We start from the raw sequence: 12,430 nt of genomic DNA, 5'->3' as shown, positions 1-12,430 counted from the left end.
AACCGTGTCGTATGATCTCCTTCCCCGAGGCGCCCGAAATGGGATCCGGACCCCGGTGCGGCGAGCAAACACGACACCCAGGATGGAGTCAAAGGGCTCGGGAAGCCGGACCCACGCTGCCCGTGGAGGGACATTCGTGTCCTGCGATCGAAAGAGCTGAGCCGACCGAGGTCCCACCCGGACCCCAGTGCGGCTAGCACACACGTCGCCCAGGATAGGAGCGTGGGTGTTCGGGACGGACGGCTGCCGCTCCGTAGAGGACAGAACCCCTTGGCCCCGCGACTGCCAGCCCACGAGCCGGCGGTGGACAGCCGCACGCTTCGCGGCAAGTCTGGCTCCCATGCCGCTCGTGGCCGGACAACCGTGTCATGGGATCGTTGTCCCCAATCCGCCCGAAACGGGATTCTTACCCTTGCGCGGCTAGCATACACGTCTCCCAGGACCGGAGTCTTGGCGTTCGGGAAAGACGGCGGCCGCTCCGGGACGAATAGTTGCCGAGAGAACGGAACATAGCCTCCTTCTTCGCGGCAAGGCTGGCACCCACACCGCTTGTGGCCGGACAACCGTGTCGTAGGATCTCCTTCCCCGAGGCGCCCGAAATGGGATCCGGACCCCGGTGCGGCGAGCAAACACGACACCCAGGATGGAGTCAAAGGGCTCGGGAAGCCGGACCCACGCTGCCCGTGGAGGGACATTCGTGTCCTGCGATCGAAAGAGCTGAGCCGACCGAGGTCCCACCCGGACCCCAGTGCGGCTAGCACACACGTCGCCCAGGATAGGAGCGTGGTTGTTCGGGATGGACGGCTGCCGCTCCGTAGAGGACAGAACCCCATGTCCCCGCGACTGCCAGCCCACGAGCCGGCGGAGGACAGCCACACGCTTCGGGGCAAGGCTGGCAGCCACACCGCTTGTGGCGGGTCACCCGTATCTTGCGATCATTTTAGTCGAGCCGCCCAAGGCGGGACCCGGACCCCGGCGCGGCTAGAACACACGTCGCGCAGGACCGGAGCCTAGGGGCTCGGGTAGCCGGACCCACGCAGCCCGTAGAGGGACACACGTTTCCTGCGGTCGAAATAGCGGAGCCGACAGAGGTTCGACCGGGTCCTAGTGCGGCTAGCACACACATCGCCCGGGACCGGAGCGTGGCTGTTCGGGAAGGACGGCCGCCGCTCCGGACAGGACAGAAGCTTTCGTCTCGGGGACAACCAGCCCCCGAGCCAGAGGATGACAGCCTCTTGTTTCACGACACGGCTGCTACGCATGCAGCTCGTGGCCGGACCACTGTGTCGTGGGATCTCCTTCCCCGATTCGCCCAAGACAGAACCTGGACCCCGGTGCGACTAGCACAAACGTCGCCCAGGACCGAAGCCCAGGGTCCACATCCGGACGCCTGCCGCTCTGGACTGTCTGAATCCCCGGTCCCCGGCACTGCGTAACTCCGAGCCGCTGAACGACAGCCTCCACTTCTCGACAAGGTTGGCAGCCACAGCGCTTGTGGCCGGACAACCGTGTCGTAGGATCTCCTTCCCCGAGGCGCCCGAAATGGGATCCGGACCCCGGTGCGGCGAGCAAACACGACACCCAGGATGGAGTCAAAGGGCTCGGGAAGCCGGACCCACGCTGCCCGTGGAGGGACATTCGTGTCCTGCGATCGAAAGAGCTGAGCCGACCGAGGTCCCACCCGGACCCCAGTGCGGCTAGCACACACGTCGCCCAGGATAGGAGCGTGGGTGTTCGGGACGGACGGCTGCCGCTCCGTAGAGGACAGAACCCCTTGGCCCCGCGACTGCCAGCCCACGAGCCGGCGGTGGACAGCCGCACGCTTCGCGGCAAGTCTGGCTCCCATGCCGCTCGTGGCCGGACAACCGTGTCATGGGATCGTTGTCCCCAATCCGCCCGAAACGGGATTCTTACCCTTGCGCGGCTAGCATACACGTCTCCCAGGACCGGAGTCTTGGCGTTCGGGAAAGACGGCGGCCGCTCCGGGACGAATAGTTGCCGAGAGAACGGAACATAGCCTCCTTCTTCGCGGCAAGGCTGGCACCCACACCGCTTGTGGCCGGACAACCGTGTCGTAGGATCTCCTTCCCCGAGGCGCCCGAAATGGGATCCGGACCCCGGTGCGGCGAGCAAACACGACACCCAGGATGGAGTCAAAGGGCTCGGGAAGCCGGACCCACGCTGCCCGTGGAGGGACATTCGTGTCCTGCGATCGAAAGAGCTGAGCCGACCGAGGTCCCACCCGGACCCCAGTGCGGCTAGCACACACGTCGCCCAGGATAGGAGCGTGGTTGTTCGGGATGGACGGCTGCCGCTCCGTAGAGGACAGAACCCCATGTCCCCGCGACTGCCAGCCCACGAGCCGGCGGAGGACAGCCACACGCTTCGGGGCAAGGCTGGCAGCCACACCGCTTGTGGCGGGTCACCCGTATCTTGCGATCATTTTAGTCGAGCCGCCCAAGGCGGGACCCGGACCCCGGCGCGGCTAGAACACACGTCGCGCAGGACCGGAGCCTAGGGGCTCGGGTAGCCGGACCCACGCAGCCCGTAGAGGGACACACGTTTCCTGCGGTCGAAATAGCGGAGCCGACAGAGGTTCGACCGGGTCCTAGTGCGGCTAGCACACACATCGCCCGGGACCGGAGCGTGGCTGTTCGGGAAGGACGGCCGCCGCTCCGGACAGGACAGAAGCTTTCGTCTCGGGGACAACCAGCCCCCGAGCCAGAGGATGACAGCCTCTTGTTTCACGACACGGCTGCTACGCATGCAGCTCGTGGCCGGACCACTGTGTCGTGGGATCTCCTTCCCCGATTCGCCCAAGACAGAACCTGGACCCCGGTGCGACTAGCACAAACGTCGCCCAGGACCGAAGCCCAGGGTCCACATCCGGACGCCTGCCGCTCTGGACTGTCTGAATCCCCGGTCCCCGGCACTGCGTAACTCCGAGCCGCTGAACGACAGCCTCCACTTCTCGACAAGGTTGGCAGCCACAGCGCTTGTGGCCGGACAACCGTGTCGTAGGATCTCCTTCCCCGAGGCGCCCGAAATGGGATCCGGACCCCGGTGCGGCGAGCAAACACGACACCCAGGATGGAGTCAAAGGGCTCGGGAAGCCGGACCCACGCTGCCCGTGGAGGGACATTCGTGTCCTGCGATCGAAAGAGCTGAGCCGACCGAGGTCCCACCCGGACCCCAGTGCGGCTAGCACACACGTCGCCCAGGATAGGAGCGTGGGTGTTCGGGACGGACGGCTGCCGCTCCGTAGAGGACAGAACCCCTTGGCCCCGCGACTGCCAGCCCACGAGCCGGCGGTGGACAGCCGCACGCTTCGCGGCAAGTCTGGCTCCAATGCCGCTCGTGGCCGGACAACCGTGTCATGGGATCGTTGTCCCCAATCCGCCCGAAACGGGATTCTTACCCTTGCGCGGCTAGCATACACGTCTCCCAGGACCGGAGTCTTGGCGTTCGGGAAAGACGGCGGCCGCTCCGGGACGAATAGTTGCCGAGAGAACGGAACATAGCCTCCTTCTTCGCGGCAAGGCTGGCACCCACACCGCTTGTGGCCGGACAACCGTGTCTTACGATCACTTTCGTCGAGCCGCCCAAGGCGGGACACGGACCCCGGTGCGGCTAGAACACACGTCGCGCAGGACCGGAGCCTAGGGGCTCGGGAAGCCGGACCCACGCAGCCCGTAGAGGGACACACGTTTCCTGCGATCGAAATAGCGGAGCCGACAGAGGTTCGACCGGGTCCTAGTGCGGCTAGCACACACATCGCCCGGGACCGGAGCGTGGCTGTTCGGGAAGGACGGCCGCCGCTCCGGACAGGACAGAAGCTTTCGTCTCGGGGACAACCAGCCCCCGAGCCAGAGGATGACAGCCTCTTGTTTCACGACACGGCTGCTACGCATGCAGCTCGTGGCCGGACCACTGTGTCGTGGGATCTCCTTCCCCGATTCGCCCAAGACAGAACCCGGATCCCAGTGCGGCTAGCACACACGTCGCCCAGGATAGGAGCGCGGTTGTTCGGGACGGACGGCTGCCGCTCCGTAGAGGACAGAACCCCATGTCCCCGCGACTGCCAGCCCACGAGCCGGCGGAGGACAGCCACACGCTTCGGGGCAAGGCTGGCAGCCACACCGCTTGTGGCGGGTCACCCGTATCTTGCGATCATTTTAGTCGAGCCGCCCAAGGCGGGACCCGGACCCCGGCGCGGCTAGAACACACGTCGCGCAGGACCGGAGCCTAGGGGCTCGGGAAGCCGGACCCACGCAGCCCGTAGAGGGACACACGTTTCCTGCGATCGAAATAGCGGAGCCGACAGAGGTTCGACCGGGTCCTAGTGCGGCTAGCACACACATCGCCCGGGACCGGAGCGTGGCTGTTCGGGAAGGACGGCCGCCGCTCCGGACAGGACAGAAGCTTTCGTCTCGGGGACAACCAGCCCCCGAGCCAGAGGATGACAGCCTCTTGTTTCACGACACGGCTGCTACGCATGCAGCTCGTGGCCGGACCACTGTGTCGTGGGATCTCCTTCCCCGATTCGCCCAAGACAGAACCTGGACCCCGGTGCGGCTAGCACAAACGTCGCCCAGGACCGAAGCCCAGGGTCCACATCCGGACGCCTGCCGCTCTGGACTGTCTGAATCCCCGGTCCCCGGCACTGCGTAACTCCGAGCCGCTGAACGACAGCCTCCACTTCTCGACACGGCTGGCAGCCACAGCGCTTGTGGCCGGACAACCGTGTCGTAGGATCTCCTTCCCCGAGGCGCCCGAAATGGGATCCGGACCCCGGTGCGGCGAGCAAACACGACACCCAGGATGGAGTCAAAGGGCTCGGGAAGCCGGACCCACGCTGCCCGTGGAGGGACATTCGTGTCCTGCGATCGAAAGAGCTGAGCCGACCGAGGTCCCACCCGGACCCCAGTGCGGCTAGCACACACGTCGCCCAGGATAGGAGCGTGGGTGTTCGGGACGGACGGCTGCCGCTCCGTAGAGGACAGAACCCCTTGGCCCCGCGACTGCCAGCCCACGAGCCGGCGGTGGACAGCCGCACGCTTCGCGGCAAGTCTGGCTCCCATGCCGCTCGTGGCCGGACAACCGTGTCATGGGATCGTTGTCCCCAATCCGCCCGAAACGGGATTCTTACCCTTGCGCGGCTAGCATACACGTCTCCCAGGACCGGAGTCTTGGCGTTCGGGAAAGACGGCGGCCGCTCCGGGACGAATAGTTGCCGAGAGAACGGAACATAGCCTCCTTCTTCGCGGCAAGGCTGGCACCCACACCGCTTGTGGCCGGACAACCGTGTCTTACGATCACTTTCGTCGAGCCGCCCAAGGCGGGACACGGACCCCGGTGCGGCTAGAACACACGTCGCGCAGGACCGGAGCCTAGGGGCTCGGGAAGCCGGACCCACGCAGCCCGTAGAGGGACACACGTTTCCTGCGATCGAAATAGCGGAGCCGACAGAGGTTCGACCGGGTCCTAGTGCGGCTAGCACACACATCGCCCGGGACCGGAGCGTGGCTGTTCGGGAAGGACGGCCGCCGCTCCGGACAGGACAGAAGCTTTCGTCTCGGGGACAACCAGCCCCCGAGCCAGAGGATGACAGCCTCTTGTTTCACGACACGGCTGCTACGCATGCAGCTCGTGGCCGGACCACTGTGTCGTGGGATCTCCTTCCCCGATTCGCCCAAGACAGAACCCGGATCCCAGTGCGGCTAGCACACACGTCGCCCAGGATAGGAGCGCGGTTGTTCGGGACGGACGGCTGCCGCTCCGTAGAGGACAGAACCCCATGTCCCCGCGACTGCCAGCCCACGAGCCGGCGGAGGACAGCCACACGCTTCGGGGCAAGGCTGGCAGCCACACCGCTTGTGGCGGGTCACCCGTATCTTGCGATCATTTTAGTCGAGCCGCCCAAGGCGGGACCCGGACCCCGGCGCGGCTAGAACACACGTCGCGCAGGACCGGAGCCTAGGGGCTCGGGAAGCCGGACCCACGCAGCCCGTAGAGGGACACACGTTTCCTGCGATCGAAATAGCGGAGCCGACAGAGGTTCGACCGGGTCCTAGTGCGGCTAGCACACACATCGCCCGGGACCGGAGCGTGGCTGTTCGGGAAGGACGGCCGCCGCTCCGGACAGGACAGAAGCTTTCGTCTCGGGGACAACCAGCCCCCGAGCCAGAGGATGACAGCCTCTTGTTTCACGACACGGCTGCTACGCATGCAGCTCGTGGCCGGACCACTGTGTCGTGGGATCTCCTTCCCAGATTCGCCCAAGACAGAACCTGGACCCCGGTGCGGCTAGCACAAACGTCGCCCAGGACCGAAGCCCAGGGTCCACATCCGGACGCCTGCCGCTCTGGACTGTCTGAATCCCCGGTCCCCGGCACTGCGTAACTCCGAGCCGCTGAACGACAGCCTCCACTTCTCGACACGGCTGGCAGCCACAGCGCTTGTGGCCGGACAACCGTGTCGTAGGATCTCCTTCCCCGAGGCGCCCGAAATGGGATCCGGACCCCGGTGCGGCGAGCAAACACGACACCCAGGATGGAGTCAAAGGGCTCGGGAAGCCGGACCCACGCTGCCCGTGGAGGGACATTCGTGTCCTGCGATCGAAAGAGCTGAGCCGACCGAGGTCCCACCCGGACCCCAGTGCGGCTAGCACACACGTCGCCCAGGATAGGAGCGTGGGTGTTCGGGACGGACGGCTGCCGCTCCGTAGAGGACAGAACCCCTTGGCCCCGCGACTGCCAGCCCACGAGCCGGCGGTGGACAGCCGCACGCTTCGCGGCAAGTCTGGCTCCCATGCCGCTCGTGGCCGGACAACCGTGTCATGGGATCGTTGTCCCCAATCCGCCCGAAACGGGATTCTTACCCTTGCGCGGCTAGCATACACGTCTCCCAGGACCGGAGTCTTGGCGTTCGGGAAAGACGGCGGCCGCTCCGGGACGAATAGTTGCCGAGAGAACGGAACATAGCCTCCTTCTTCGCGGCAAGGCTGGCACCCACACCGCTTGTGGCCGGACAACCGTGTCTTACGATCACTTTCGTCGAGCCGCCCAAGGCGGGACCCGGACCCCGGTGCGGCTAGCACACACGTCGCGCAGGACCGGAGCCTAGGGGCTCGGGAAGCCGGACCCACGCAGCCCGTAGAGGGACACACGTTTCCTGCGATCGAAATAGCGGAGCCGACAGAGGTTCGACCGGGTCCTAGTGCGGCTAGCACACACATCGCCCGGGACCGGAGCGTGGCTGTTCGGGAAGGACGGCCGCCGCTCCGGACAGGACAGAAGCTTTCGTCTCGGGGACAACCAGCCCCCGAGCCAGAGGATGACAGCCTCTTGTTTCACGACACGGCTGCTACGCATGCAGCTCGTGGCCGGACCACTGTGTCGTGGGATCTCCTTCCCCGATTCGCCCAAGACAGAACCTGGACCCCGGTGCGGCTAGCACAAACGTCGCCCAGGACCGAAGCCCAGGGTCCACATCCGGACGCCTGCCGCTCTGGACTGTCTGAATCCCCGGTCCCCGGCACTGCGTAACTCCGAGCCGCTGAACGACAGCCTCCACTTCTCGACACGGCTGGCAGCCACAGCGCTTGTGGCCGGACAACCGTGTCGTAGGATCTCCTTCCCCGAGGCGCCCGAAATGGGATCCGGACCCCGGTGCGGCGAGCAAACACGACACCCAGGATGGAGTCAAAGGGCTCGGGAAGCCGGACCCACGCTGCCCGTGGAGGAACACTCGTGTCCTGCGATCGAAAGAGCTGAGCCGACCGAGGTCCCACCCGGACCCCAGTGCGGCTAGCACACACGTCGCCCAGGATAGGAGCGTGGGTGTTCGGGACGGACGGCTGCCGCTCCGTAGAGGACAGAACCCCTTGGCCCCGCGACTGCCAGCCCACGAGCCGGCGGTGGACAGCCGCACGCTTCGCGGCAAGTCTGGCTCCCATGCCGCTCGTGGCCGGACAACCGTGTCATGGGATCGTTGTCCCCAATCCGCCCGAAACGGGATTCTTACCCTTGCGCGGCTAGCATACACGTCTCCCAGGACCGGAGTCTTGGCGTTCGGGAAAGACGGCGGCCGCTCCGGGACGAATAGTTGCCGAGAGAACGGAACATAGCCTCCTTCTTCGCGGCAAGGCTGGCACCCACACCGCTTGTGGCCGGTTACCAGTGTTTTGCGATCACTTTCGTCGAGCCGCCCAAGGCGTGACCCGGACCCCGGTGCGGCTAGCACACACGTCGCGCAGGACCGGAGCCTAGGGGCTCGGGAAGCCGGATCCACGCAGCCCGTAGAGGGACACACGTTTCCTGCGATCGAAATAGCGGAGCCGACAGAGGTTCGACCGGGTCCTAGTGCGGCTAGCACACACATCGCCCGGGACCGGAGCGTGGCTGTTAGGGAAGGACGGCCGCCGCTCCGAACAGGACAGAAGCTTTCGTCTCGGGGACAACCAGCCCCCGAGCCAGAGGATGACAGCCTCTTGATTCACGACACGGCTGCTACGCATGCAGCTCGTGGCCGGACCACTGTGTCGTGGGATCTCCTTCCCCGATTCGCCCAAGACAGAACCCGGACCCCAGTGCGGCTAGCACACACGTCGCCCAGGATAGGAGCGTGGTTGTTCGGGACGGACGGCTGCCGCTCCGTAGAGGACAGAACCCCATGTCCCCGCGACTGCCAGCCCACGAGCCGGCGGAGGACAGCCACACGCTTCGGGGCAAGGCTGGCAGCCACACCGCTTGTGGCGGGTCACCCGTATCTTGCGATCATTTTAGTCGAGCCGCCCAAGGCGGGACCCGGACCCCGGCGCGGCTAGAACACACGTCGCGCAGGACCGGAGCCTAGGGGCTCGGGTAGCCGGACCCACGCAGCCCGTAGAGGGACACACGTTTCCTGCGATCGAAATAGCGGAGCCGACAGAGGTTCGACCGGGTCCTAGTGCGGCTAGCACACACATCGCCCGGGACCGGAGCGTGGCTGTTCGGGAAGGACGGCCGCCGCTCCGGACAGGACAGAAGCTTTCGTCTCGGGGACAACCAGCCCCCGAGCCAGAGGATGACAGCCTCTTGATTCACGACACGGCTGCTACGCATGCAGCTCGTGGCCGGACCACTGTGTCGTGGGATCTCCTTCCCCGATTCGCCCAAGACAGAACCTGGACCCCGGTGCGGCTAGCACAAACGTCGCCCAGGACCGAAGCCCAGGGTCCACATCCGGACGCCTGCCGCTCTGGACTGTCTGAATCCCCGGTCCCCGGCACTGCGTAACTCCGAGCCGCTGAACGACAGCCTCCACTTCTCGACACGGCTGGCAGCCACAGCGCTTGTGGCCGGACAACCGTGTCGTAGGATCTCCTTCCCCGAGGCGCCCGAAATGGGATCCGGACCCCGGTGCGGCGAGCAAACACGACACCCAGGATGGAGTCAAAGGGCTCGGGAAGCCGGACCCACGCTGCCCGTGGAGGGACATTCGTGTCCTGCGATCGAAAGAGCTGAGCCGACCGAGGTCTCACCCGGACCCCAGTGCGGCTAGCACACACGTCGCCCAGGATAGGAGCGTGGGTGTTCGGGACGGACGGCTGCCGCTCCGTAGAGGACAGAACCCCTTGGCCCCGCGACTGCCAGCCCACGAGCCGGCGGTGGACAGCCGCACGCTTCGCGGCAAGTCTGGCTCCCATGCCGCTCGTGGCCGGACAACCGTGTCATGGGATCGTTGTCCCCAATCCGCCCGAAACGGGATTCTTACCCTTGCGCGGCTAGCATACACGTCTCCCAGGACCGGAGTCTTGGCGTTCGGGAAAGACGGCGGCCGCTCCGGGACGAATAGTTGCCGAGAGAACGGAACATAGCCTCCTTCTTCGCGGCAAGGCTGGCACCCACACCGCTTGTGGCCGGTTACCAGTGTTTTGCGATCACTTCCGTCGAGCCGCCCAAGGCGTGACCCGGACCCCGGCGCGGCTAGCACACACGTCGCGCAGGACCGGAGCCTAGGGGCTCGGGAAGCCGGATCCACGCAGCCCGTAGAGGGACACACGTTTCCTGCGATCGAAATAGCGGAGCCGACAGAGGTTCGACCGGGTCCTAGTGCGGCTAGCACACACATCGCCCGGGACCGGAGCGTGGCTGTTCGGGAAGGACGGCCGCCGCTCCGGACAGGACAGAAGCTTTCGTCTCGGGGACAACCAGCCCCCGAGCCAGAGGATGACAGCCTCTTGATTCACGACACGGCTGCTACGCATGCAGCTCGTGGCCGGACCACTGTGTCGTGGGATCTCCTTCCCCGATTCGCCCAAGACAGAACCCGAACCCCAGTGCGGCTAACACACACGTCGCCCAGGATAGGAGCGTGGTTGTTCGGGACGGACGGCTGCCGCTCCGTAGAGGACAGAACCCCATGTCCCCGCGACTGCCAGCCCACGAGCCGGCGGAGGACAGCCACACGCTTCGGGGCAAGGCTGGCAGCCACACCGCTTGTGGCGGGTCACCCGTATCTTGCGATCATTTTAGTCGAGCCGCCCAAGGCGGGACCCGGACCCCGGCGCGGCTAGAACACACGTCGCGCAGGACCGGAGCCTAGGGGCTCGGGTAGCCGGACCCACGCAGCCCGTAGAGGGACACACGTTTCCTGCGATCGAAATAGCGGAGCCGACAGAGGTTCGACCGGGTCCTAGTGCGGCTAGCACACACATCGCCCGGGACCGGAGCGTGGCTGTTCGGGAAGGACGGCCGCCGCTCCGGACAGGACAGAAGCTTTCGTCTCGGGGACAACCAGCCCCCGAGCCAGAGGATGACAGCCTCTTGTTTCACGACACGGCTGCTACGCATGCAGCTCGTGGCCGGACCACTGTGTCGTGGGATCTCCTTCCCCGATTCGCCCAAGACAGAACCTGGACTCCGGTGCGGCTAGCACAAACGTCGCCCAGGACCGAAGCCCAGGGTCCACATCCGGACGCCTGCCGCTCTGGACTGTCTGAATCCCCGGTCCCCGGCACTGCGTAACTCCGAGCCGCTGAACGACAGCCTCCACTTCTCGACAAGGTTGGCAGCCACAGCGCTTGTGGCCGGACAACCGTGTCGTAGGATCTCCTTCCCCGAGGCGCCCGAAATGGGATCCGGACCCCGGTGCGGCGAGCAAACACGACACCCAGGATGGAGTCAAAGGGCTCGGGAAGCCGGACCCACGCTGCCCGTGGAGGGACATTCGTGTCCTGCGATCGAAAGAGCTGAGCCGACCGAGGTCCCACCCGGACCCCAGTGCGGCTAGCACACACGTCGCCCAGGATAGGAGCGTGGGTGTTCGGGACGGACGGCTGCCGCTCCGTAGAGGACAGAACCCCTTGGCCCCGCGACTGCCAGCCCACGAGCCGGCGGTGGACAGCCGCACGCTTCGCGGCAAGTCTGGCTCCAATGCCGCTCGTGGCCGGACAACCGTGTCATGGGATCGTTGTCCCCAATCCGCCCGAAACGGGATTCTTACCCTTGCGCGGCTAGCATACACGTCTCCCAGGACCGGAGTCTTGGCGTTCGGGAAAGACGGCGGCCGCTCCGGGACGAATAGTTGCCGAGAGAACGGAACATAGCCTCCTTCTTCGCGGCAAGGCTGGCACCCACACCGCTTGTGGCCGGACAACCGTGTCGTAGGATCTCCTTCCCCGAGGCGCCCGAAATGGGATCCGGACCCCGGTGCGGCGAGCAAACACGACACCCAGGATGGAGTCAAAGGGCTCGGGAAGCCGGACCCACGCTGCCCGTGGAGGGACATTCGTGTCCTGCGATCGAAAGAGCTGAGCCGACCGAGGTCCCACCCGGACCCCAGTGCGGCTAGCACACACGTCGCCCAGGATAGGAGCGTGGTTGTTCGGGATGGACGGCTGCCGCTCCGTAGAGGACAGAACCCCATGTCCCCGCGACTGCCAGCCCACGAGCCGGCGGAGGACAGCCACACGCTTCGGGGCAAGGCTGGCAGCCACACCGCTTGTGGCGGGTCACCCGTATCTTGCGATCATTTTAGTCGAGCCGCCCAAGGCGGGACCCGGACCCCGGCGCGGCTAGAACACACGTCGCGCAGGACCGGAGCCTAGGGGCTCGGGTAGCCGGACCCACGCAGCCCGTAGAGGGACACACGTTTCCTGCGGTCGAAATAGCGGAGCCGACAGAGGTTCGACCGGGTCCTAGTGCGGCTAGCACACACATCGCCCGGGACCGGAGCGTGGCTGTTCGGGAAGGACGGCCGCCGCTCCGGACAGGACAGAAGCTTTCGTCTCGGGGACAACCAGCCCCCGAGCCAGAGGATGACAGCCTCTTGTTTCACGACACGGCTGCTACGCATGCAGCTCGTGGCCGGACCACTGTGTCGTGGGATCTCCTTCCCCGATTCGCCCAAGACAGAACCTGGACCCCGGTGCGACTAGCACAAACGT

The sequence above is a fragment of the Anas platyrhynchos genome, chromosome 6, assembly GCF_047663525.1.
Source record: "Anas platyrhynchos isolate ZD024472 breed Pekin duck chromosome 6, IASCAAS_PekinDuck_T2T, whole genome shotgun sequence".
Taxonomy (NCBI): domain Eukaryota; kingdom Metazoa; phylum Chordata; class Aves; order Anseriformes; family Anatidae; genus Anas; species Anas platyrhynchos.
The sequence above is the reverse complement of the archived record's forward strand: the minus strand, read 5'-3'. Positions refer to the sequence as shown.